The following is a 25,623-nucleotide window of genomic DNA, read 5'->3' as shown; positions in this document are numbered from 1 at the left end:
GGCTACGCGCAAGGCTTGCGCCGTGGATCACGCTGATCACTTGACACAGAAGTATAAACCAGGCTTTATTGTTCAACATTAACTGCAACAAGTTTCTTCTGGTTTTGTTGGAGAGAAACTAGACAGAATGCTTGAGTCTAAAACGGCAGCATAGCTGACCTTGGATTTCTGTCAAAATATGGTTTCAGTGCCCTTGCATTCTTCATTACCTTACCCCAATCCCTGTACAGCCCAATAAATACATCCCAATCTCAACCCTTTTCTCTGCCGTTCAGCGTTGTGACTCCGCCCCCTTTACCAGATTACCCACAATTCTCTTCTCCCAGATTCACATAAGTAGTGTATACTTTTCTTTAAGTAAAAATGAAACAATGTATAAGTAATTATTTTTGGACAATCAATAAACCTCCAGACAACACTTCTCATCACAGCACAGACCTGCGTCCTCTTAAAAAAAACAGATGCAGTCGTGCTCCAGGAAACGGCGTTTCAGAGCTGTGCCATGCACTGCTGAGCTGCACCGTGAAAGACCTTGAAGTCATTAGTTGTTACCAAAGCCATGGTCCAAAAGCATGGCCAAAAGCACATTCGCCTGGGCCTTTTGGAACTGTGCTAGCATCAGTCTTGAAAAGAGCTGTGCATAAAGCAACTCTCCAGAAGCAGATGGAGTGGGGAAAATGTGCCACAAAGGGACAGCCAAAAAGGACTGGGCGACTTGGAAAAAAAACTATCAATCCCAATCTTGATGAGCCGTACAAGATGTTGCTGTCAATTTATTGAACGTTTCTCTAGGCAACATCAGAGTGTAGGGACTACAAAAAAAAGCTAAATTGCGACTAGTCGCTGGACTTGAATTATTCAATATGGGATTAAACACGCAGGCCCGCAACCAAAACGTCACCAAAAGCCACAGTTCCTCTCACAGAGAGAAAAAGCAAAAGCAGTTCCGTAGTCGGCAGGGTTCAAACCTGTGCGGGGAGACTTCAATGGATTTCAAGCCCATCGCCTTAACCTCTCGGCCACGACTACGCATGGTGTCACTCTGTTGACTTTTTCTGCTGAATGTGGGCAACATTGAATGCAGCACAGTTGGGGCATAAATGGCCTGAGGTTGTAAAAAGCGGCACAAGTATTGCTCGCAGTTAACAAGAACCGCTGCCGTGACCTTGATTCAAACCGGGGTTGCTGCGGCCACAACGCAGAGTACTGACCACTATAAGATCACGGCACGTCGCTCGCTCACCAATAAGCTCTGCAGCTGCCTGGACACTAAGGGACACTGGTTTGTGACCGGGATTCAAACTGGGATTCTCTGGCCACAACACAGAGTACGGATCACTGTACGGTCGCGGCAAACCACTGTCGCTCACCCACAGCTTTCTGGTCACTAAGTGACAGGGGCTTGTTTGTGAGATGCAGAGGAGAATTGCAATTACGTATAGAAGGCTTGAAAGAAAAGAGAACAACAAATAAGTGGACGTGCAAAACAACGTAGTCGGCAGGATTCGAACCTGCGCGGGGAACCCCAATGGATTTCTAGTCCATCGCCTTAACCATCGGCCACAACTAAGACGTATGCTTTTCTCTCCTGCTGAGGTGGCAACCAAGCACAGGGTCAACAGGGGTAGAGGAAGTGCACTAGCTCTTGTGCAACTTTTCCGTACAATCTCTGGGAAGCAGGGACAGCATAGCTCTCTAATCTAACACACTCAGCTAACTTCATGGGCACTCTTTTCACACAAGCTGATGATCTGAATTCAGAGCAACGTGCTCTCGCAGGCCACACCACAATGGACAGCCACCAAGTGATATGAAAATAACAACGAGGTCTCTGACAAACCGACAGGCCTCCGCCCGAACAGGGACTGAACCCTGGACCCTCAGATTAAAAGTCTGATGCTCTGCCGACTGAGCTATCCGGGCTCCTGTCTGCTGAAGCGCCTGTTTGCGGAGTTGGCCCTCTGCAAGCCCCTTGCCGGCTAAAAACACTTTCTCATCATAGCACAGACCTGCGTCCTCTTAAAAAAAAACAGATGCAGTCGTCCTCCAGGAAACGGCGTTTCAGAGCTGTGCCATGCCACTGCTGAGCTGCACCGTGAAAGACCTTGAAGTCATAGGTGTTACCAAAGCCATGGTCCAAAGCATGGCCAAAAGCACATTTCGCCTGGGCCTTTTGGAACTGTGCTAGCATCAGTCTGAAAAGAGCTGTGCATAAAGCAACTCTCCAGGCAGATGGAGTGTGGAAATGTGCCACAAAGGGACAGCCAAAAAGGACTGGGCGACTTGGAAAAAAAACTATCAAATCCCAATCTTGATGAGCGTACAAGATGTTGCTGTCGATTTATTGAACGTTTCTCTAGCACCATCAGAGTGTAGGGACTACAAAAAAAAAGCTAAATTGCGACTAGTCGCTGGACTTGAATTATTCAATATGGAATAAACACGCAGGCCCGCAACCAAACGTCGCAAAAGCCACAGTTCTCTCACAAAGAGAAAAAGCAAAAGCAGCTGACTGTTCCGTAGTCGGCAGGGTTCGAACCTGCGCGGGGAGACCCCAATGGATTTCAAGTCCATCGCCTTAACCTCTCGGCCACGACTACGCATGGCGGCAGCCCGTTGACTTTTTCTGCTGAAGGTGGGAACATTGAACGCAGCACAGTAGGGGCATAAATGGCCTGAGGTTGTAAAAAGCGGCACAAGCATTGCTCGCAGTTACAGGAACACGCTGTGGTGACCTGGATTCGAACCGGGGTTGCTGCGGCCACAACGCAGAGTACTGACCACTATACGATCACGGCACACCGCTCGCTCACCGATAAGCTCTGCAGCTGCCTGGACACTAGGGACACTGGTTTGTGACCGGATTCAAACTGGGATTTCTCTGCCACAACACAGAGTACGGATCACTGTACGGTCGCGGCAAACCACTGTCGCTCACCCAAGCTGCCTGGTCACTAAGTGACAGGGGCTTGTTTGTGAGATGCAGAGGAGAATTGCAATTACGTATAGAAGGCTTGAAAGAAAAGAGAACAACAACATAAGTGGACGTGCAAAACAACGTAGTCGGCAGGATTCGAACCTGCGCGGGGAAACCCCAATGATTTCTAGTCCATCGCCTTAACCACTCGGCCACGACTACAGGCGTCTGCTTTCTCTCTCTGCTGAGGTGGCGACCAAGCACAGGGTCAACAGTGGTAGAGGAAGGTGCACTAGCTTGTGCAACTTTTCCGTACAATCTCTGGGAAGCAGGGACAGCATAGCTCTCTAATCTAACACTCAGCTAACTTCATGGGCACTCTTTCCACACAAGCTGATGATCTGAATTCAGAGCAACGTGCTCTCGCAGGCCACACCACAATGGACAGCCACCAAGTGATATGAAAAGAACAACAAGGTCTCTGACAAACAGACAGGCCTTCGCCCAAACAGGGACTTGAACCCTGGACCCTCAGATTAAAAGTCTGATGCTCTACCGACTGAGCTATCCGGCTCCTGTCTGTGGAAGCACCTGTTTGCGGAGTTGGCCCTCTGCAAGCCCCTTGCCGGCTGACAACACTTTCTCATCACAGCACAGACCTGCGTCCTCTTAAAAAAAACAGATGCAGTCGTCCTCCAGGAAACGGCGTTTCAGAGCTGTGCCATGCCACTGCTGAGCTGCACCGTGAAAGACCTTGAAGTCATTAGGTGTTACCAAAGCCATGGTCCAAAAGCATGGCCAAAAGCACATTTCGCCTGGCCTTTGGAACTGTGCTAGCATCAGTCTTGAAAAGAGCTGTGCATAAAGCAACTCCCCAGAAGCAGATGGAGTGGGGAAAATGTGCCACAAAGGGACAGCCAAAACGGACTGGGCGACTTGGAAAAAAAAAACTATCAAATCCCAATCTTGATGAGCCGTACAAGATGTTGCTGTCGATTTATTGAACGTTTCTCTAGGCAACATCAGAGTGTAGGGACTACAAAAAAAGCTAAATTGCGACTAGTCGCTGGACTTGAATTATTCAATATGGGATTAAACACGCAGGCCCGCAACCAAACGTCGCAAAAGCCACAGTTCCTCTCACAAAGAGAAAAAGCAAAAGCAGCTGGCTGTTCCGTAGTCGGCAGGGTTCGAACCTGCGCGGGGAGAACCCAATGGATTTCAAGTCCATCGCCTTAACCTCTCGGCCACGACTACGCATAGCGACAGCCGTTGAATTTTTCTGCTGAATGAGGGCAACATTAAACGCAGCACACTAGGGGCATAAATGGCCTGAGGTTGTAAAAAGCGGCACAAGCATTGCTCGCAGTTAACAGGAACACGCTGTGGTGACCTGGATTCGAACCGGGGTTGCTGCGGCCACAACGCAGAGTACTGACCACTATACGATCACGGCACACCGCTCGCTCACCGATAAGCTCTGCAGCTGCCTGGACACTAAGGGACACTGGTTTGTGACCGGGATTCAAACTGGGATTCTTTCTGGCCACAACACAGAGTACGGATCACTGTACGGTCGCGGCAAACCACTGTCGCTCACCCACAGCTGCCTGGTCACTAAGTGACAGGGGCTTGTTTGTGAGATGCAGAGGAGAATTGCAATTACGTATAGAAGGCTTGAAAGAAAAGAGAACAACAACATAAGTGGACGTGCAAAACAACGTAGTCGGCAGGATTCGAACCTGCGCGGGGAAACCCAATGGATTTCTAGTCCATCGCCTTAACCACTCGGCCACGACTACAGGCGTCTGCTTTCTCTCTCCTGCTGAGGTGGCGACCAAGCACAGGGTCAACAGTGGTAGAGGAAGGGTGCACTAGCTTTGTGCAACTTTTCCGTACAATCTCTGGGAAGCAGGGACAGCATAGCTCTCTAATCTAACACACTCAGCTAACTTCATGGGCACTCTTTCCACACAAGCTGATGATCTGAATTCAGAGCAACGTGCTTCGCAGGCCACACCACAATGGACAGCCACCAAGTGATATGAAAAGAACAACAAGGTCTTGACAAACAGACAGGCCTTCGCCCAAACAGGGACTTGAACCCTGGACCCTCAGATTAAAAGTCTGATGCTCTACGACTGAGCTATCCGGGCTCCTGTCTGTGGAAGCACCTGTTTGCGGAGTTGGCCCTCTGCAAGCCCCTTGCCGGCTGACAACACTTTCTCATCGCTGCAAGTTGGCTGGGTGACTTCTAAGTGGTAGGGACATGCAACAAGTAGGCTTGGTTTACGGTTGGTGTAGCTGTAGTAGACGTTAATAAAAATCAGCAGTTGGGGCAGCCTTTGAAACCAGGAGAGCACCCCACGGGCTCTGTGCTGGCGGCCCCAGAAACTCGATTCACTCCAGACTGGAACTGAACAGCTCCAGCGGAGGGGAAAGGCGACCACAGTGCACTGACTGACAGCACAGCAAAAAGACCAAAGAAAGCCAGGGGCAAGTTTATGCTGGCCCTTCCCTGATGGTCTAGTGGTCAGGATTCGGCGCTCTCACCGCCGCGGCCCGGGTTCGATTCCCGGTCAGGGAACTTCCTTTTCACCTCTATGGTGAACTTTGAGTTCTACCGCCTAAAATATAATCGAACTGCACAGGCATGAAAGCAGCTCTGAGCGCAAAAGACTTCCTTCGAGCCGGAGTCGAACCAGCGACCTAAGGATTGCCAACATTCCACCTACAGTCCTCCGCTCTACCAACTGAGCTATCGAAGGCTTACGGCAGTTGTGCACAAGCCCATCCCCTTAAGGTTGCTGCAGGCCAAAAAGGGCAGAAGCAAAAACACTCAAGCCTTCCCATAGCGGGAATCGAAACCGGGCCGCCTGGGTGAAAACCAGGAATCCTGACCGCTAGATCATATGGGAGCTGCCACTTGTGAGGGCCAGTCATGGCACAAACTTCAGTTCTTTCTGATTGTGCACACTTCACTGCCCCTCTTGCACAAGTACCACTCATACATTTACGCACGCTCTCATACACAGTCTCATGGTTTCTGTAAGCTAGAATCCTCTGATGCATAGTCATTAGCGTTATCATTTGTGCCACTGGCACTCTGTTCAGCACCTTGTTAGCACATTATTTGAAACAAGGACAAGGCTCTGTCAACCTGGAGTTCGTCACCACACATTCTGCTTTGTTTTTATGGCAAGAGGTTGTGTGGATGGGATGCTCTTACAGGATTCTTGACAGTCCCTCCATAGAAGACCTGAGATCCAGGGTCGGAGACTCTCTCCTCTTCAAGAGGAGGTTAAAAGCCATAGTTTCTTTTATGCATGTTTTATCAGAGCGCTTAGGTATTGCTGCAGCTCAGAGACTTACAAGTGGAAGAGATTACGCTGCAAGTTGGCTGGGTGACTTCTAAGTGGTAGGGACATTTGCAACAAGTAGGCTTGGTTTACGGTTGGTGTAGCTGCAGTAGACGTTAATAAAAATCAGCAGTTGGTGCAGCCTTTGAAACCAGGGGAGCACCCCACCGGCTCTGTGCTGGCGGCCCCAGAAACCCGACTCACTCCAGAGTGGAATTGAACAGCTCCAGCGGGGGGAAAGGTGACCGCAGTGCACTGGCTGACAGCACAGCAAAAAGTACAAAGCAAGCCAGCCAGGAGTCGAACCTAGAATCTTCTGAGCTATAGTCAGACACGTTATCCATTGCGCCACTGGCCATGTCTGCTTATCTTGTCATCATTAGTTTGTTGTTTGTAATGAGGACACGGCTCTGTCAACACGGAGTTCATTTAGCGTATGCTGTGCTTTGTTATTATGGCAAGTTGTGGTGTCGATAGGATGCTCTTACAGGGCATGTGACAGTCTCTCCATAGAAGAACTGTGATCCAGGGTCTGAGACTTTCTCCTCTCCAGGAGGAGGTTACAAGCATTAGATTTATTTTTGGAGCAGTAACAGAAAAAAAAAAAAAAAAAAAAAAACAAACAAACAGGTAAACTATTGAGGGGTCAAGGGCATTGTTTCTGTCGGTGCTGTTTCAAGGCAAGCTGAGCGGCGTTTGGCTCCTGATGCTGTGCCTGTTTTTAAATAGCCAATTCTTGACGGCTGCACTCGCTTACTGCCATATTACCCTGGCAATGCCTGATCTCATCTGAACTCGGAAGCAAAGCAGAGTTGGGCCTGGTTAGTACTTGGATGGGAGACCACCTGGGAATACCAGTTGCTGTAAGCTTTTTGAATTCCTTTATTTGGCTAAATAAATAAATAAATAAATAAATAAATAAATAAATAAATAAATAAATAAATAAATAAAAAAGAGGTAAACTATTGAGGGGCCAAGGGCATTGTTTCTGTCGGTGCTGTTTCAAGGCAAGCTGAGCGGCGCTCGGCTCCTGGTGCTGCGCCTCTTTTTAAATAGCCAACTCTTGACGGCTGCTCTCGCTTACGGCCATACCCCCCTGTGCATGTGTGATAGTGGTACATTCCAGGAAGTGTTTGGCTGCAGTTGGTGAGAGAGGCTCACCACATTTTCTTCTGTTTAGTTTTATTTTTGACTCAAATACATTTTTGTTAAACTTTTTTTGAGTTTGTTTAGTTTATCCTCCCAGCAGCGTGAGCTGTTCGGGAGGAGTGTTTTTTATGCTCTTCACGCCACCATTAACACCTCCACCACCCCCTGCCTCCCCCATACCTGCCCTACAGTTTAACGAAGAGGAGGTGCGCCAGGTCTTCCGGAAACAGAAGAGGAAAAAAGCACCAGGCCCAGATTTTATAACACCAGCCTGTTTAAAGTCCTGTGCTGACTAACTGGCCCCCATCTTCACCCTGATCTTCAACAGATCACTGGAGCTGTGTGAAGTGCCCTCCTGCTTCAAACGCTCTACCATCATCCCCATCCCAAAGAAACCCAAACTTACTGGACTAAATGACTACAGACCGGTGGCACTAACATCTGTGGTCATGAAGTCCTTTGAAAAACTGATGCTGACCCACCTGAAGGACATCACTGAACCCTCACTGGACTCTCTTCAGTTTGCCTACAGAGCAAACAGGTCTGTGGATGATGCAGTAAATATGGGACTGCATTATGCTCTGCAACACCTAGACAGACCAGGGACCTATGTGAGGATCTTGTTTGTTGACTTCAGCTCGGCGTTTAACACTATCATCCCAAAACTTCTCCTGCCCAAATTAACTCAACTCTCTGTGCCCACCTCTGTCTGTCAGTGGATCAACAGCTTCCTAACGGACAGGCAGCAGCTGGTGAAGCTGGGAAAATTCTCATCTAGCATCCGCACAATCAGCACTGGCGCCCCCCAGGGGTGTGTCCTCTCCCCACTGCTCTTCTCCCTGTACACGAATGACTGCACTTCAAAAGACTCCTCTGTGAAGCTCTTGAAGTTTGCAGACGACACCACACTTATCGGCCTCATTCAGGACGGTGACGAGTCTGCTTACAGACAGGAGGTTAAGGAGTTGGCTGTCTGGTGTAGCCACAACAACCTGGAGCTCAACACGCTCAAAACAGTGGAGATGATAGTGGACTTCAGGAGAAACCCCCCTGCTCTCCCCCCACTGAGCATCATGGACAGCATTGTGGCAGCAGTGGAGTCATTCAGGTTCCTGGGCACCACCATCTCTCAGGACCTGAAGTGGGACACTCACATTGACTCCATTGTCAAAAAAGCTCAACAGAGGCTGTACTTTCTTCGTCAGCTGAGGAAGTTTAACCTCCCAAAGGAGCTGCTGAAACAGTTCTACACCTCCATCATTGAATCAGTCATCTGCACATCAATAACTGTCTGGTTTAGCTCAGCTACTAAATACGATCTCCAAAGACTACGGCGAATAGTTCGGACTGCTGAGCGAATCACTGGTACAACCCTTCCTACTCCCCAAGAACTGTACTTATCCAGAGCGAGCAGAAGGGCTGCCAAAATCACTCTGGACCCCTCACACCCAGCACACTGCCTCTTTGAACTTTTACCTTCTGGTCGACGCTACAGAGCACTGCGCACCAGAACAGCCAGACACAGAAACAGTTTCTTCCCTTAGGCAATCCATCTCATGAACACTTGATGATAATAATTGCGAAACCAACACCACTACTTGCTATACACTTTTATACACATATACACTTATTTAACAACACACTTTACATGCCAATTTGCACATAACAGCTGCACATATAACGTTGTATATAGTAATAAACATGTACATACGCTTGTCAATCTGTATATTTGCACTCACTACTTACTTCTATTTTTTTAAATATATTTATTATCTGTTTTTTGCCCTGTCTCTGTAATCCTGTTGCACTGTAGAAGCTCTGTCACGAAAACAAATTCCTAGTATGTGTGAACATACCTGGCAATAAAGCTCTTTCTGATTCTTTCTGATTCTGATTCCTATTTTTTTTTGCAATGGACGGATCTACGGTGACAGACCTGGCAATGGTGGACGGATTTGAGAAGGCAAATGACAATGGACTGGACAGACGACAACGAGAAACAAACCGATCGGAGAAGGAAGCAAGGAAAAGGATTTATCTAAAAGAAGCAACTGTAACAGTGGATATAGGACAAACAACTGAGGTGAGAGCAATGGATTTAATTAAAGCAGTGACGGAGAGGATTGGGGATGGAAAGTTTTTTGCTGTAAGACCAAAACAAAACAAGGAATATGAAGTAACACTTGAAAGAGAGGAAGATGCTGATGTGTTAACAGACGGATTAACTATTAAAGGGATAAACTTTACAGTAAAGAGGCTACAAAATCGAGATTATGTTGTCTCCTTCATGCATCTGCCTGTCTATGTTGCTGACAAAGATATTTTAGACAAATTGGATCATTGGGGAGTTTGTCCCCTTTCAAAAATTAAAAGAAGGTTTTATCCGGGCACAGATATTGAAGATGGGACGAGGTTTGTTAAAACCAGATTCCCCAAAGAAGTGGCACCCCTTCCGTACAGCACAAGAATAGAGACAGCAGAAGGACCACAATACTTAAGGGTGATGCACAGCCATCAGGTGAAAACTTGCAGGCTGTGCATGAGCCCAGATCATGTGGTGAAAGACTGTCCAGATTTTAAGTGTTTTAAGTGCGAGGAAAGGGGGCATTTCGCAAGGGATTGTGATGCGGTGAAGTGCCCGGATTGTAATAAGGTTTTAAATAAATGTGAATGTTGAGGAGGAGGAGGTAGAGCAGCGGGTAGACAGACAGATGTATGAAGGAGACAATATACAGTCAGAGGACAAAACAACAACACAAGACAGAAGAACAGAATCTAAAAGTGAAAAACTACAAGAGAATGAGGCTAATGGAAAGGACAGAGTCACTGAACAGGAAGGGACAACATGGACACAAATGGATATGACTGACAGTTTAAGGAATGTTTTGGAAGCAGCAGAATTGAGCAATTCGAATAATAAAGACTTACAACAAGGACAACAGGAAGACGTATTTTGGACAAATGCACATGACAGACAGTTTTCAAAAGGCATTGGACACAGTGGAGACAAAAGAACAAAGTAATGAGGAGCAAGCCGAGTTAGAGGAACATTTACAAAAGGTGGGAAACAAAGAGACACAGATGAAATCATCAAAAAGAAGAAGATCGATAAAGATAAAACCTAATTTAGAGACTGCAAGGAAAAAACTGCTAAAAGATGAAGAAATTGAATGCGCAAATAAGTATGAGTTGCTAAAGGGCTTGGAAGAGATGGACTGAGATTTTATACAATAATGGGGATGGGAGGTTGGGGAGAGGAGTTGCAATTTTAATAAAAGAAAACAGTGGGGTTTTATGTAAAACAATCTATAATGACAAAGAGGGGAAGTGTATGATATGTGAAATGGAGTATGAGAAGAAAAAAGTAATTATGGTGAACGTTCATGCCCCAACAGAGGAGAACAGAAAGAAAGAGTATTTTAATGTACTAAGAGATTATTTAAAGAAATATGAAAGAGTTATTATCATGGGGGATTTTAACACTGTTTTTAGTCAATTAGAAATGGCTGAGGGAATGGTTTTTAAAACGGATAAAGGACCTTATCTGCACTTTTATATGCCTTAGTTGCAGAACCACTGGGATTAGCTGATTAGCTGTGAAGCACAAGGAAAGAATAAAAGGAATAGAGGTAGAGGGGGGAGTGAATAAAATATTTCAATATGCTGACGATACTACATTAATACTACAAGATCTGGCAAGTGTAAAGCAAGCAATGGAAACGGTGCAACATTTTTGCAAGGTTTCAGGAGCTAAAATAAACGAAGATAAAACAGTATATTTGAGATTTGGAGGAACTGAGGCTTTATCTGGACATTTTACATTCAAGGAAATGGATGAAATTAAAATTTTAGGCATTGTAGTTGGGAGGGATGAAAAGAAAGCAGAAGTAACTATGTGGGAGGAAATGTTAGGAGGGATTGAAAGAAGGCTGAGGTTTTGGAAGTTAATGTCCTTAACTTTGAAGGGGAGAGTTTTAATTTTGAATGTTTTAATGGTTTCTAAATTATGGAATATTTTATATGTGTCATCAATGCCACTGTGGATGGAAAAAAGGCTGAAAAAATGTTTTTTAGATTTTTTATGGGAAGGAAAGCCTACAAGAATAGCATACGCAACCTTGATTGGAGAAGTGGGCAAAGGGGGACTAGGTTTAATAGACGTGGAGCAAAGAAAAAACAGCTTAAGAGTGAGAGGGTCTACCAGATTTTTATTAAGAATTGATTGGAGCATGGGGGAAATTTTTAACTTGTGTACATTTTAATATACAAGGACGCGAGAACATTTTAAATCAGCCTTTATTCTTAAACAGTGACATTCTTAATCAAGAGAAAGTGGTGTTTTTTAGGAAATGGTGGGAGGTGGGAATAACAAGAGTAAGGGATATTTTATATGAATTTAAGGAAGGATTCTTACCGGTGCAGTATGTTATTGATGTGATGGATGAAGCGAAGGAGGATTTTAATAGACAAGACTTAATAAAGGAATACGACATAATTAAAAATGCCATACCTGCAGAATGGTTAACAAGAATAGAAAACATGGAAGAAAATAAACTAAGTAAAGATGTGAGTGTAAGATTTGGAGAGAAATGGTGGGATTTTAAAGATTGTACAGTGAAAATGATTTATGGGTTTTTTAGAGATGGGGTTTTTAAGAAACCTGGTGCAAATCAGTACTGGATACGGCTGTTTAAAGATGTAAATGAAGACAACATATGGGATAATATAAATGACAAATTTGTACAATCAAAACTGGAGAATTTAGAATATTTTATCAGGAGTAAAGCAGTGTTTACAGATGTAATTTTAAACAAAATAGGGATGGAGGAAAGTGTCACATGTAAAGTATGTCAAGATGCAGATGAAGGATTTTTACACTTGTTTTTATATTGTAATGAGTTAAAAGATTTTAATGAGAAATGCAAAAACATGATTTTAACTTTGAAAGGAGAAAGAGACGACAATCTAGAGTGGGAAAAGGTGTTACTGTTGGGGCTGAACAAAGAATGTGATAATAAAAAACTCATAAATTTACTTGTGATTTTAATGAAAAGTGCAATATGGGAGAGAAGAGTTGTAGCAAAAAAGGAAAAAGTTTTATTAAATGTGTGGAATGTGTTTAAGAGGAAGGTGGAGAAATATTTTGAATGTCTATTTTATTATTTTAAGTTAGAGGAAATGCAGGAGGCTTTTTATGATGTTTTTACTCAAGAAGTCACTAAGATTTTAAATGACACAGGAATAAAAATGTCTTTTTAAAATTGAAAAGTGAAGCAGCTGGACTTGAGGGTCCTAGAAAACCCATAGTAACTGTTATTCTCTGGCCTTCAAGGGAATAGAATGCTATTTTAGCTTTTTTGTGCGGTCCTGGCAAAAAAAAAAAAAAAACAGGTCCCATCTAGATTTGAATTTAGATCGCTGGATGCAGAGTGCTATCCATTACATTATGGAACCTCAAGATGGTGTAGAGCTGCTGCCCGAGATGAAGATGATGAATTAAAAAACTGGCCTTGCAGGAAAGTAGCGGAAGGTCCATCCAAGGCAAGGCCAATGTGCATTGATTTCTGAGTAACTCGTCATTCGGCATGCAGGGCTCCTCACACATTTACTGGAGCATTACTAGGTAGGGCCTTCAAAAGAAAAGCACGCCATTCTAGGCAATTTGACTACTAAATGGCCGGCAGGGCAAAGAAGCCACCACAGAACAGATGTGATATTATTTTTTCTTTTTCGACCACGTCTAAAATGTTCAATTTTGACTGTGAAAAGGGGAATTAGCTTAAATGGTAGAACGGTCGCTTAGCATGCATGAGAGAGGTAGCTGGATCAATGCCCGCATTATCCACTTCTGTTTTCATGCCTTTCACACTGGCTTTTATTGCAAAGCTGGTTGCACCTGGAGGGTTTAGAGCGAATTTCCTTACGTCAGCTTTGCCGGTTCTGTATAGTACTAATCATTGCAATCCTTCAGAAGCCCTATCAAGTCACAGTTTTCTTTTATTCGATGGCGCGTCCGCAGTGGGAAATCAAAGCACTAAATATATAGCAGAGTGCTGTCGATTAGGCCATAGGAATCATCACCAGAAGCGATGTGACCACCTTTAAGAAAGATAGCATTTTGGTCAAATGGAAGCAGGTGGACTTAAGGGTGAAGCGGCTAGGCTTTTTGGGTGACTTTCATTCAACTGACCCTGTGCCCAAAACAGAACAACAACATTGCTTTGCCGAAACCCCGGATCAAACCAGGGACCTTTAGATTTTCAGTCTAACGCTCTCCCAACTGAGCTATTTCGGCTGCCATGACACAGCTTTCCTGCAGCAGGGATGTCTGTGAGACCAAGCTGAGCCCTTAAGTGCATCTGAGGCATAAGAGAGTAAAAACTTGGCCAGTACGGGTATCGAACCCGCGACCCTGGCGTTATTAGCACCACGCTCTAACCAACTGAGCTAACCGGCCGTTTTCTTACCAGTGTGCTGCAAAACCCAGAGTTACTGTCATTCTTTGGCCTTCAAGGGAACAGGATGCTATTTTAACTTTTTTTGTGCGGTGCTGGCAAAATAAAAACAGGTCCCACCGAGATTTGAACTCGGATCACTGGATTCAGAGTCCAGAGTGCTAACCATTACACCATGGAACCTTTAGATGATATAGAGCTGCTGGCCGACATGAAGATGATGAATTAAAAAAATGGCCTTGCAGGAAAGTAGCAGAAGGTCCATCCAAGGCAAGGCCAATGTGCATTGATTTCTGAGTAACTCGTCATTCGGCATGCAGTGCTCCTCACACATTTACTGGAGCATTACTAGGTAGGGCCTTCAAAAGAAAAGCACGCCATTCTAGGCAATTTGACGACTAAATGGCAGGCAGGGCAAAAAAGCCACCACAGAACAGATGTGATATCATTTTTTCTTTTTCGACCACGTCTAAAATGTTCAATTTTGACTGTGAAAAGAGGAATTAGCTTAAATGGTAGAACGGTCGCTTAGCATGCATGAGAGAGGTAGCTGGATCGATGCCCGCATTATCCACTTCTGTTTTCATGCCTTTCACACTGGCTTTTATTGCAAAGCTGGTTGCACCTGGAGGGTTAAGAGCGAATTTCCTTACGTCAGCTTTGCCGGTTCTGTATAGTACTAATCATTGCAATCCTTCAGAAGCCCTATCAAGTCACAGTTTTCTTTTATTCGATGGCGCATCCGCAGTGGGAAATCAAAGCACTAAATATATAGCAGAGTGCTGTCGATTAGGCCATAGGAATCATCACCAGAAGCGATGTGACCACCTGGGAGAAAGATAGCGTTTTGGTCAAATGGAAGCAGGTGGACTTAAGGGTGAAGCGGCTAGGCTTTTTGGGTGACTTTCATTCAACTGACCCTGTGCCCAAAACAGAACAACAACATTGCTTTGCCGAAACCCGGGATCGAACCAGGGACCTTTAGATCTTCAGTCTAACGCTCTCCCAACTGAGCTATTTCGGCTGCCATGACACAGCTTTCCTGCAGCAGGGATGTCTGTGAGACCAAGCTGAGCCCTTAAGTGCATCTGAGGCATAAGAGAGTAATAATTTGGCCAGTACGGGTATCGAACCCGCGACCTTGGTGTTATTAGCACCACGCTCTATCCAACTGAGCTAATTTTTATTAATTAATTAAAAAAAAAAAAGAGGTAAACTATTGAGGGGCCAAGGGCATTGTTTCTGTCGGTGCTGTGTCTAGGCAAGCTGAGCGGCACTCGGCTCCTGGTGCTGCGCCTATTTTTAAATAGCCAACTCTTGACGGCTGCTCTCGCTTACGACCATACCACCCTGAGCACGCCCCCTTGAGTTTGACTGAGTCACTGCTTTCAAGGAAGTGTGAGATGGCAGTAGGGAGAGAAAGGCTCTCCCATTTTGATTTTCTTTATTGTTTTTTATTTGATTTTGCTTGAAATAAGTTATATAAATTTTGTTTAGTTTTAGTTAAACCCCAGACAGTCTTATCTGTTTGGGGTTAAAACCTTTTGAAAGGATGGACACCCCGGTAAAGGAACAGGAACTGAATATGGACTATGGCAACACGGACAAAGCTACTCCTGAAGATAACAATTCAAGAGATTTAAACAAGGACATCGACAATAATGACACATGGGCAACTGTTGTGGCAAGAAGGAGGAAAAATAGGTCAGACACAAGTAGAGGAGGAAGTGGAGAAAAACAACAAACTAAAGGTAAAGCAGTTGCTGAATGTTTGGAAAACACCCTACAAACAAGTCAAAGAAAAGAGATGATAAACAAACCGAAAAGTCAAGCAAGATTTCAGAGACAATATAAAAAAGAAACAACTTTGACAATGACTGTGAAAGATCCTGGAAATATCACAGTAGTTATGATTATAAAGGCTGTGGAAGGAAAGACTGGAGTTGGAAAATTGTTTGGACTGAGGAAAAAATCAAATTTTGACTATGAACTAACTATGGAAAATGAAACAGACTGTGATAGTTTAATGGATGGACTAATGATCAACCAACAATTCTGTGAAATATCAAAACTCTGCGCAACTGAGAGAATGGTTTCTTTTTTAAATTTACTCAACTATATTCAAGATAGTGAAATCATCCAAAAGCTTGTGGACTGGGGAGTTTCTCCAATTCTCCCACTAAGAAGAAGATATCATCCAGGAACAACTGTGGCTGACGGAACAAGGTTCATAAGAGTGAAATTTCCAAAAGAAGTCACAACTCTTCCTTACAACGTCAAATTTGATACAGAGGAAAGACCCAAATATTTTAGAGTGATACATGATCAGCAGATAAAAACATGCAGATTATGTGAAAGCACTGAACATGAAAAAAAAGACTGCCCACAATTTGTGTGTAGAGAATGTCTGGAGCAGGGGCATTTTGCGTGGGACTGTAAAGCCCCACGGTGCCAAGGCTGCAAAAAGACAACATTGTGGTGCAGATGTGAATCGGACGAGGAAGAGACTGGAGTTATGGAAATGCATAAACCAATGGAAAAATCAAGCTATGAAGAAAGTGAGGAGGAACCACAGGATTTAACAGCGGATGGTTTGAATGAACAAGAAGAGGAGCAGGCTATGAGTGAAGAGGATGAAGGAGATACAGTAGAGACTGAGGCACAACATCTAATGAAAGATGATGGACAGGACATGGAAAAAGAACAAGAAACAGCAGGTGAAAATACAGAAAGCAGAATTGAGGAAGAGGTAAGCGATGATGATAATGATGAAATAAATATTGGGACTAAAGACAGAACAATAGACAGCATAAACAGAAGACGCAGAAAAACTGTACAAATAAATATTCAGCAAGTGCTTAAGAAACAGAAATTACGAAAAGAAGCAAAAGCAAAACTAAAAACTGACAGAACTGATCTAAGATTTTAGATTAAAAATGACTACAAATGATTGATGGTTTGTTTAAATTGGATTTTCTTCTGTTTGGATGGCTTGTTTTCTTTTATATTTCTAATGAACAACTTATGTTTGGTTTCAATTAATGTAAGAGGGCTGTCATCTAAAGTGAAGTTTGAAAATGTAATTGCTTTAACAGAAAAATGTGATATAATATGTATACAAGAGACTGGATGGAATGAAACAATTATTAATGAACTTAAAAAATGTTGGGACGGGGAAATATTGTATAATAATGACCCAAATAAGAAAAAAGGCATGGCAATATTAATTAGAAGAGGAATAGGATGCTCATTTGATGTTTTATTTAAAGATAACTATGGAAGGATCTTAACTATTAAAATTATAAATAACGGTGAAGAAATAACAATATGTAACATCCATGCTCCAAATCAAGACCTGGAAAGAGTTACTTTTTTTAAGGACCTTAGTGTTTTAATGAGTGGATGGAATAATGTTATTGTCTTAGGAGATTTTAATACTGTTTTAGAAAGGATAGATGTAGATGATTATATGGTTTATAGAGCAGATGTTGGAAGAAAAGAACTGAAATACATGATTGAAAAACATAAATATGTAGATGTTTGGAGAGAGAGAAATAGAGCCAAAAGAGAATACTCAAGAAGGCAGTGGGTGAATACAGTTTTAAAACAAAGTAGATTAGACTATGTTTTATGTACAAGAAGATTAGAATCTTTTATTTCAAAGATTTTTTACAAGCTTTTTAGCTGTAGTGACCACGACTTTTTGTATGTCATGATGGATTTCAGTGGAGTTGAAAGAGGACCAGGTGTATGGGTTTTTAATACAGAGCTCTTAAAGAATGATTTTTATAAAATTGAAATGGAAAATATTATTATTAATAGTGTAAATGATGAGTTATATGATGAAGAAATAAGTGTGTGGTGGGACAATGTCAAATTAGAGGCCAAAAGATTTTCAATAGAATGTTCAAAGAAAATGCAGAAAGCTAATCGAGCTAAAGAAAGACAATTAAACAAAGAATGGGAGAATGAAATGGAAAAGATAACAGAAGGAAATATGGATATTAGGAGAATAGTGATATTAGAAGAGAAACTGAAAAAAGTAGAAGAGGAAAAATGTATGGGAGCTAGAATAAGAAGCAAGATGAAAAATACAGTGGAAGGAGAAAGAAGTACAAAGTTCTTTTATGATTTAGAAAAAACACGACAAAAAGCCGATTTGATAAAGAATGTCTCAATAAAAGGGAAAAATGTCAAAGATAAAGAAAGTATTTTAAGAGCAGTTAAAGATTTGTATGGAATTTTGTTTAAAGGAAAAGGAGTTCATGAAGAAGATAAGGATTTTTTATTGAATCAAATAAAGGTTAAAGTAAGTGAAGAGGATAAAAAACGGTGTGATAGTGATATAACTGAAGATGAGATAAATGAAGCTATAACTCAATTAAGCAATGGGAAAAGCCCTGGTTTAGATGGTTTGTCATCCGAGTTTTATAAGACTTTTAAAGATGTTTTAATTCCAATCTTAAAAGATCTTTTTACTGCTATTTTTAAAAAAGGAGAGTTGAGTGAGAGTATGAAGAAAGGAATGATTAAAATAATTTATAAAAATAAAGGTGATAAAGATGATTTGCAAAATTATAGACCTTTAAGTATGCTTAACACAGATTATGAAATATTAGCAAAGATTTTAGCAAACAGACTTAAAAAGGTAGTTCCCACTCTTATCACAACTAATCAAGCTTATGGTGTAATAGGCAGAGATATAGCAGACACAATAACAAGTATAAGAGATTTAATCTGGTACATAAAAGAAAAAAAAGATGAAGGATTTTTATTCAGCATAGATCTAGAGCAGGGCCGGGCAAACTCGGTCCTGGAGGGCTGATGTCCTGCACAGTTTAGCTCTAACTCTAATCAAACACACCTGCTTATAGATTTCTAGTGATCTGAAGACACTGATTAGCATGTTCAGGTGTGTTTGATTGGTGTTGGAGCAAAAGTGTGCAGGACACCGGCCCTCCAGGACCGAGTTTGCCCACCCCTGATCTAGAGAAAGCTTTTGATAGAGTTGAGCACAGCTATTTATTTGACTTAATCCAGAAATTTGGCTTTGGTGAGAATTTCATTAAGTGGATCAAATGTTTTTATACAGATATTTTTAGTTGTTTTAAAATAAATGGATTTTTAACAGACTACATTGAGATTTCCAGATCTATAAGACAAGGATGTCCTTTATCAGCATTATTATACACACTAGTTGCTGAACCGTTAGGCTTAGCTATAAATGGAGAAAAGGAAATTAAAGGGTTTATGATAGAAACCAATAGAACAGAACAGAAGATTTTTCAGTATGCTGATGATACCACTCTATTTTTAAAAGATTTTAAAAGTGTTGGGAAAGCTATGGAAATATTTGATAGATATTGTCGAGGATCGGGAGCTAAAGTAAATAAAGAAAAAACGGAATTCATTAAGATGGGAAAAGCAGAAGCTCCACAAGGAAATTGGGAATTTAAAGAACAAAACAATTACATAAAGATCTTAGGCATTACGCTGGGATATGATGAAATGAAAACTAGAGAAATAATTTGGGATGAACTCATAAATAAAATGGAAAAAAGATTATGTTTTTGGAAGCAGAGAGTATTGTTTTTAAAAGGGAAAGTACTGGTATTAAATTCTCTTTTTCTATCTAAGATGTGGTATGTTTTAAGTGTTGTTAGTCTACCTACGTGGGTGTATAAGAGAATAAAAACTATGATTTTAAAGTTTTTATGGGATGATAAACCATCTAAAATTGCATATAACACTATCATTGGAAAGGTGGATGAGGGAGGATTAGGACTTATAGATCCATGGATAAGAATGAAAAGTATGAGAATTAAAACATTAAAGAAGTTTTTAAATGAAGACAATATTCCGTGGAAAAGCATCATGAGTTATTTTATTAATAAATGTGGACAAATAGGAGATGATTTCTTATGGATGGCATTTAAAGACCGCATGATAGAGAATATTCCTGAGTTTTATAAAGAGTTGTTGAGAACATGGAAATGTTTTTATGATAACATACACACTGAGATTGAAGGGAGAAAACTTTATTTACAGCAACCGCTGTTTTTAAATCAGAACAATAAAAGCAAAAAACAAATGTTTTATGAGAACTGGTATGCAGTTGGTTTTAGACAAGTCAAAGACATTTTATATGAAATAAAACCTGGGTTTTTACCTACTCAAGCTATAATAGATACACTGGAGGAAATAGAAGATGTAGATGATAAAGAAAAAATTGAAGATCAATACAAGAAGTTAAGATTAGCATTACCAGATCACTGGATCAAAACTATTGAAGAGAATGAAAAAGAAACTGAAAATAGAAAAATCAAAGTGTTTTTAAAAATGGATGAAGATAAGATTAGTATCAATGATTGTCCTATCAAGATGTTTTATACATGTTTGTGTAATGCTGTGTTTAAAAAACCTAAATCAATAGAATTTTGGGAAAAGATATTTGAAAACTTCGATGCTTCAAATATATGGAAAAATGTCAGATTAAATTTTAAAAGTCCAGCATTAGAAAACTTTGATTTTATGTTAAGACACAACTGCATAATGACAGAGATCATCTTTAAAAAGATTGGGGTATCACAAGATGAACTGTGTAAGGTGTGTTTGGAAAAAAGAGAAGGTGTGTTACACCTATTTTTAAAATGTAAAAAGTTAAGTGATTTTATGAAGATGTTGAAAACAATGGTCTGTACTTTTTTGTATGATGAAAACATTGTTTTAGAAGAATGGGACACACTGTTTTTATTTGGTTTTAATGGGAAAACAAAAAATGTGTTTGCTCTTAATTATATGTTGACTCTTGCAAGATATACCATATGGAAAAGAAGAAATATTATGAAACAAAAGAAAAAAGAAATTCCATTGGTTTTGTTGTACAAACAGATTGTGACTGAGGAAATAATGGTTATATATAACTATTGCAAAATGTATGAGAAGATGGACATTTTTGAAAAATGTATTACAAAAAATAATCCATATGTTGTACAAACTTGGACTGGTTTTGAAGTTTTCTTACCAGGAGATTTTTAAATATTGTATATTTTAAATATTTGTATGTATAAATGTCATGATTAAAAAAAATAAAAAAAATCTCATCTGAACTCGGAAGCAAAGCAGGGTTGGGCCTGGTTAGTACTTGGATGGGTGCCCGCCTGGGAATACCAGGTGCTGTAAGCTTTTTGAATTCCTTCATTTGGCAAAACAATTTATAAATACATTTTTTTTAAAAAAAGAGGTAAACTATTGAGGGGCCAAGGTCAGTGTTTCTGTCGGTGCTGTTTCAAGGCAAGCTGATGCGCCTATTTTTAAATAGTCAACTCTTGACTGCTGCTCTCGCTTACGGCCATACCACCCTGAGCACGCCCTCTACTGTGAGTGACAGTTGTTGCACAGCAGGAAGTGTGAGGTGGCAGAAGGAAGAGAGAGGCTCTTCCATTTTGGCAGTTTTGTTTTTTATTTTTAGTTTTTGTATTACAAAGTTTACTTTAATTGTTTTTCCAGTTAAAGATTTTTTTCACTAACCCCAAACAGTAACACTGTTTTGGGGTTAGAAAACAACAAAATGGACACAACGGAGAAAGAGAATGGACAGGACACAAACGGAACAAGGAACAGAGAACAAGGAAATGCTACAAACAGGATTGAAAAGACTCTAAATGAAGATAATGGAACAATGGGCAACAGTTGTCTCAAAGAAAAAAGAAGGAAAAGGAGGTGGTCAAGAAAAGAAAGGAGAACTACAATCAAATACAAGTATTGAAAGCGAAAAGAATATTGAAGGACAAAGGAATGATTCAAGTCAGGAACAACAAATGCTGAACAAACTAAAGAAGCAAGCAAGATATCAAAGAGACTACAAGAAGGAAGCCACACTAACAATGATGGTAAGAGAAATTGAAAACTCAACTATAAATAACATAATCAAAGCAGTGGAAGACAAAGTCGGGATTGGCAAATTATTTGGACTGAGACGGAAAAACAACAATGAATTTGAGCTGACAATGGAAAGTGAAAAAGAATGCGAGATATTGATGAATGGACTGATGATTAATGGAGAAGAATGTGAGATGAAAAAGCTGTGTGCAACAGAAAAAATGGTATCTTTTCTGAACTTGCCCAGTTACATACAGGATGAGGAGATACAACAAAAACTCAGTAATTGGGGAGTAACTCCTATACTTCCTATAAGAAGAAAATATCATCTGGGAACAATGGTGGCAGACGGAACACGCTTTGTGAAGGTAAAATTTCCCAAAGAAGTTAAATCTTTACCATACAATGTTGGCTTTGTGACAGAAGAAGGGATACAATATTTCAGAGTGATACACGATAATCAACTGAAAATGTGCAGACTTTGCTCCAGTACAGAGCATGAGAAGAAAGACTGCCCAAAGTTCACATGTAGAAGATGTCTTCAGCAGGGGCATTATGTGCGGGACTGCGAAGTTCTGCAGTGCCAGGGCTGCGAGAGGGCATCGACAAGATGTAACTGTGAAAAAGAGGAGGAAATGGAAAGGATGGAAATACAAGTGTCACTTGATAATACGGCAACAGAAAGGAAGGAGGACAAAACTGGAGAAGAAAACAATACAGAAGAGGACAGATATGAGGAAGAGGATAAAGGAATGGAACTGGGAGAAGGAGCAAACGAGGAGGAAGGAGAACCAAATAATGGACAATTTGATGAAGAACAATATGATGAAGGCGCTATAGAACTGAACAATGAAGAGAGACAGGAGAAGAAAAGGACTGAGGACAATGAAATAAGAGCACTAAATGAGGTAAGAGGAATGGATTTTGAAAGAGGGAATTATGGACTGGAAAAAAAAGAAAAAGGTAAAAAGATAAAAGATTTAAAATCAAGATGTAAAAGTGGCTTAAACATTGAACTTGTTCTACAACGGCAGAAAATGAGAAGAGAAGAGATTAAAGAAAGAATGGAAAGGAAAAAATTTGAAAAAGGAGATGCAAGAAACATTTGTTTAAGTGACAGTGACTCAGAATGAATGGTGGTTATTGGTTTATCCAATAATTTTCCTAATGAGTAATGTATGTGTGGTATCACTGAATGTAAGAGGATTGTCAAAATGTGAAAAGTTTGAAAGATTAACGTGTTTGACAAAAAAGTGTGATATATTATGTTTACAAGAGACAAAGTGGGAAGATGAGATTAAAAATGAAATGAGAAAATTGTGGAATGGGGAAATATTTAGTAATGGAGATATAGAAAAGAAAAGAGGGGTAGCAATTTTGATAAAAAGAGGGATTTTTGAAAAAGTAGAATTAGACTATAAAGACACAAATGGAAGAATTATAATTGTAAAAGTTATGTATAATGGGAAAAGTTTTAGAGTATGCAACATACATGCACCAAATGAGGAAAAGGAGAAATATAACTTTTATAAGGACATAGATAAGTTAATAGATAAGAATGAAAACATATTTATTTTAGGAGATTTTAATGTTGCCATGCAAAGAATAGATAAAGATGACTCAATGGATTTTAGAACAGACAGAGGAAGGAATGAACTACAGAATTTAATGAGGAAATGTGATTTGGTAGATGTATGGAGAGAGCAAAATGGTATGAAAAGAGAATATTCAAGAAGACAAATGGTAAATAGGATTTTAAAGCAAAGTAGAATTGACTTGTTTTTATGTAAGAAAAAAGAAGTACAATATGTTAACAAAGTTTTCTACAAAACCTATAGTGAGAGTGATCACGATTTTATATGGATAACGATGAATTTTAATGAGATTGAAAAAGGACCAGGAGTGTGGATACTCAACACTGAGTTGTTCAAAATAGAAATGTATAAAATGGAAATAGAAAATATAATAATCAATAGTGTGAATGATGAAATGTTTGAAACAGAAACAAGTTTATGGTGGGATAATCTGAAAAATAGAATAAAAGAATACTCAATAAATATATCAGAAAAAAAGACAAAAGGCAAAAAAATTCAAGGAAAATCAAATTAGAAAAGAATGGGATGAAGAAATGAGTAAAGTAAATGGGATAAATGTTGACAAAATAATAGAATTACAGGAAAAGCTGAAGAAAATCGAAGAAGAAAAGTGTAAGGGAGTAATTATTAGAAGCAGAGCTAAAGACATTGTAGAAGGAGAAAGAAGTACAAAATACTTTTATGAATTAGAAAAAACAAGACAGAGAGCAGCTATAATCAAATGTATAAAAACACAAGATGGGAAAACTGTAGAGGACAAAGAGGGAATTTTAAAGGAAACTAGACGATTTTATAAGGAATTATTTACAGAAAATGGAGTAGTTTTAAATGATGAAAATTTCTTATTAGAAAAAATAACAGTAAAATTAAATAAAGAGGACGAGGAAATGTGCGAGAGTGAGATAACTGATTTAGAAATAGAAACAGCTATTGATCAGTTGAGAAATGGGAAAAGTCCAGGAATAGATGGACTACCAGTTGAGTTTTATAAAGTTTTTAAAAATGTTTTAAGTCCTATTTTAAATATAATATACAGTGATATTTATGAAAAAGGGGAGTTAACTAATAGTATGAAAAAAGGAATGGTTAAAATGATTTATAAACAAAATGGAGACAAGGAAGACTTAAAAAATTATAGACCCTTAAGTATGCTGAACACAGACTATAAAATTTTAGCGAAAGTCTTAGCTAACAGATTGAAAGTAGTTGTACCAAACATAATCCAAACAAATCAAGCATATGCGGTTCTAAAAAGAGACATAACGGATGTCATAAACAATATAAGAGACATAATCTGGTATATGAGAGAGGAAAAAGAAACAGGATATATAATTAGTGTAGATTTGGATTCAGCTTTTGATAGAGTGGAACACAAATATATGATGAATGTAATGGAGAGATTTGGTTTTGGAAAAAGATATCTACAATGGATAAAATGTTTATATACAGATATAACAAGCTGTATAAAAGTAAATGGTTTTTTAACTAAAGATTTTAAAGTAACAAGATCGATAAGACAAGGGTGTCCAATGTCAGCACTACTATACACACTTGTATCTGAAACACTGGGGTTAGCAATTGATAATGAAAAGCAAATACGAGGATTATGTATAAAAGGAACAGAGTTAGAACAAAAAATATTTCAATATGCTGATGATACCACTTTAATAGTAAAAGATATTAAAAGTATTGAAAAAGCAGAGGAAATTTTAAACAGATATTGTAAAGGAACAGGAGCAAAAATTAATAAGGAAAAAACGAAATACATGAGAATAGGAAAAACAAAGGTTTTACCAGAAAAAATCCAATTTAAAGAGGAGAAAACCAATATGAAGATTTTAGGTATAAGGGTTGGTGAAAATGAAAATGAAACAAGGGATTTAGTGTGGGAGGAAGTTTTAAAAGGAATGGAAAAAAGATTACATTTCTGGAAATTAAGAGGTTTGTTTTTAAAGGGGAAAGTTTTAGTTTTAAACTCCTTATTTTTATCAAAAATGTGGTATGTTTTAGGTACAGTGAGTTTGCCAATGAGTGTATATAAGAAGATAAAAGCTATTGTATTAGATTTTATATGGGACGGGAAACCTTCCAAGATAGCTTATAATACCATAATTGGTAAAGTAGAAGAAGGGGGGTTAGGTTTAATCGATCCACTTATCAGAATGAAAAGCATAAGAATAAAAACTGTAAATAAATAATGGAAAGAAGAAAAACACGTATGGAAAGATGCGATGACATATTTTTTAAATAAATGTGGGGAAATGCAA

The 25,623-nt window shown here is 40.0% G+C and overlaps 10 non-coding genes and 1 pseudogene across 10 annotated transcripts; 2 read left to right on the top strand and 9 right to left on the bottom strand.

Moving 5' to 3' along the window:
• Positions 1-2,518: 2,518 nt before the first annotated feature.
• On the bottom strand, positions 2,519-2,600 carry trnas-uga (transfer RNA serine (anticodon UGA)). The gene has a single exon. It is a non-coding gene; the product is annotated as a tRNA-Ser (tRNA).
• A 1,492-nt stretch (positions 2,601-4,092) lies between these two features.
• trnas-uga (transfer RNA serine (anticodon UGA)) lies at positions 4,093-4,174 on the bottom strand. The gene has a single exon. It is a non-coding gene; the product is annotated as a tRNA-Ser (tRNA).
• A 464-nt stretch (positions 4,175-4,638) lies between these two features.
• Positions 4,639-4,719, bottom strand: trnas-aga (transfer RNA serine (anticodon AGA)). The gene has a single exon. It is a non-coding gene; the product is annotated as a tRNA-Ser (tRNA).
• A 713-nt stretch (positions 4,720-5,432) lies between these two features.
• Positions 5,433-5,504, top strand: trnae-cuc (transfer RNA glutamic acid (anticodon CUC)). The gene has a single exon. It is a non-coding gene; the product is annotated as a tRNA-Glu (tRNA).
• A 94-nt stretch (positions 5,505-5,598) lies between these two features.
• On the bottom strand, positions 5,599-5,685 carry trnay-gua (transfer RNA tyrosine (anticodon GUA)). Its single transcript is given in 2 exon segments — positions 5,599-5,634; positions 5,649-5,685. It is a non-coding gene; the product is annotated as a tRNA-Tyr (tRNA).
• Positions 5,686-5,763: 78 nt separating this feature from the next.
• Positions 5,764-5,835, bottom strand: trnae-uuc (transfer RNA glutamic acid (anticodon UUC)). The gene has a single exon. It is a non-coding gene; the product is annotated as a tRNA-Glu (tRNA).
• A 1,192-nt stretch (positions 5,836-7,027) lies between these two features.
• Positions 7,028-7,146, top strand: LOC130220361 (5S ribosomal RNA; annotated as a pseudogene).
• Positions 7,147-13,647: 6,501 nt separating this feature from the next.
• On the bottom strand, positions 13,648-13,720 carry trnaf-gaa (transfer RNA phenylalanine (anticodon GAA)). Its single transcript has one exon. It is a non-coding gene; the product is annotated as a tRNA-Phe (tRNA).
• Positions 13,721-13,808: 88 nt separating this feature from the next.
• trnai-aau (transfer RNA isoleucine (anticodon AAU)) lies at positions 13,809-13,882 on the bottom strand. Its single transcript has one exon. It is a non-coding gene; the product is annotated as a tRNA-Ile (tRNA).
• A 109-nt stretch (positions 13,883-13,991) lies between these two features.
• Positions 13,992-14,063, bottom strand: trnaq-cug (transfer RNA glutamine (anticodon CUG)). The gene has a single exon. It is a non-coding gene; the product is annotated as a tRNA-Gln (tRNA).
• A 768-nt stretch (positions 14,064-14,831) lies between these two features.
• trnaf-gaa (transfer RNA phenylalanine (anticodon GAA)) lies at positions 14,832-14,904 on the bottom strand. Its single transcript has one exon. It is a non-coding gene; the product is annotated as a tRNA-Phe (tRNA).
• Between the last annotated feature and the right edge of the window lie 10,719 nt (positions 14,905-25,623).

The sequence above is a fragment of the Danio aesculapii genome, unplaced genomic scaffold, assembly GCF_903798145.1.
Source record: "Danio aesculapii unplaced genomic scaffold, fDanAes4.1, whole genome shotgun sequence".
In the NCBI taxonomy this organism is placed as follows: Eukaryota; Metazoa; Chordata; class Actinopteri; order Cypriniformes; family Danionidae; genus Danio; species Danio aesculapii.
Note: the sequence above shows the minus strand (reverse complement) of the source record. Positions and strands in the feature narration are given on the sequence as shown.